Source organism: Salvelinus sp. IW2-2015, linkage group LG2 (assembly GCF_002910315.2).
Source record: "Salvelinus sp. IW2-2015 linkage group LG2, ASM291031v2, whole genome shotgun sequence".
Lineage (NCBI taxonomy): Eukaryota > Metazoa > Chordata > Actinopteri > Salmoniformes > Salmonidae > Salvelinus > Salvelinus sp. IW2-2015.
The window spans coordinates 41,175,980-41,176,394 of record NC_036839.1 but is presented as its reverse complement, the minus strand read 5'-3'; positions in this window follow the sequence as shown (position 1 = coordinate 41,176,394).

Here is a 415-nt window from a genome sequence, read left to right as displayed (position 1 = left end):
GGTAGAAATGGGACAGTGAGGGACTGATCTGATGCTAGGGAATGTGGCTGAATGGTAGAAATGGGACAGTGAGGGACTGATCTAGATGTATTTTAGTTATTAGGATCTAGTCTTACTTGGGTCCGACATATAAAGAAAAAGATATTACAGACAAAATACATTCACTAAGACATGGCTGTATCTAGTCTCTTCCTCCATAATTAGCAGTCAGGAGGCCAGTGTTCAAGTGAGAATTTKGTTCTGGGTTCCGAGATTAGGCTGTATCTATTGGCGCGTTCAAGACAACTGGGAACTCAGCCAAAAAAGACCTCAGACTGGGAACAATTGTGACGTCAGTGTTCTTCAGGTCAGAGAAGTTGGAGCTCTAGAATGATACCCAAGTTTCCGACTTGGAATTCCGAGATGGACAACCGTT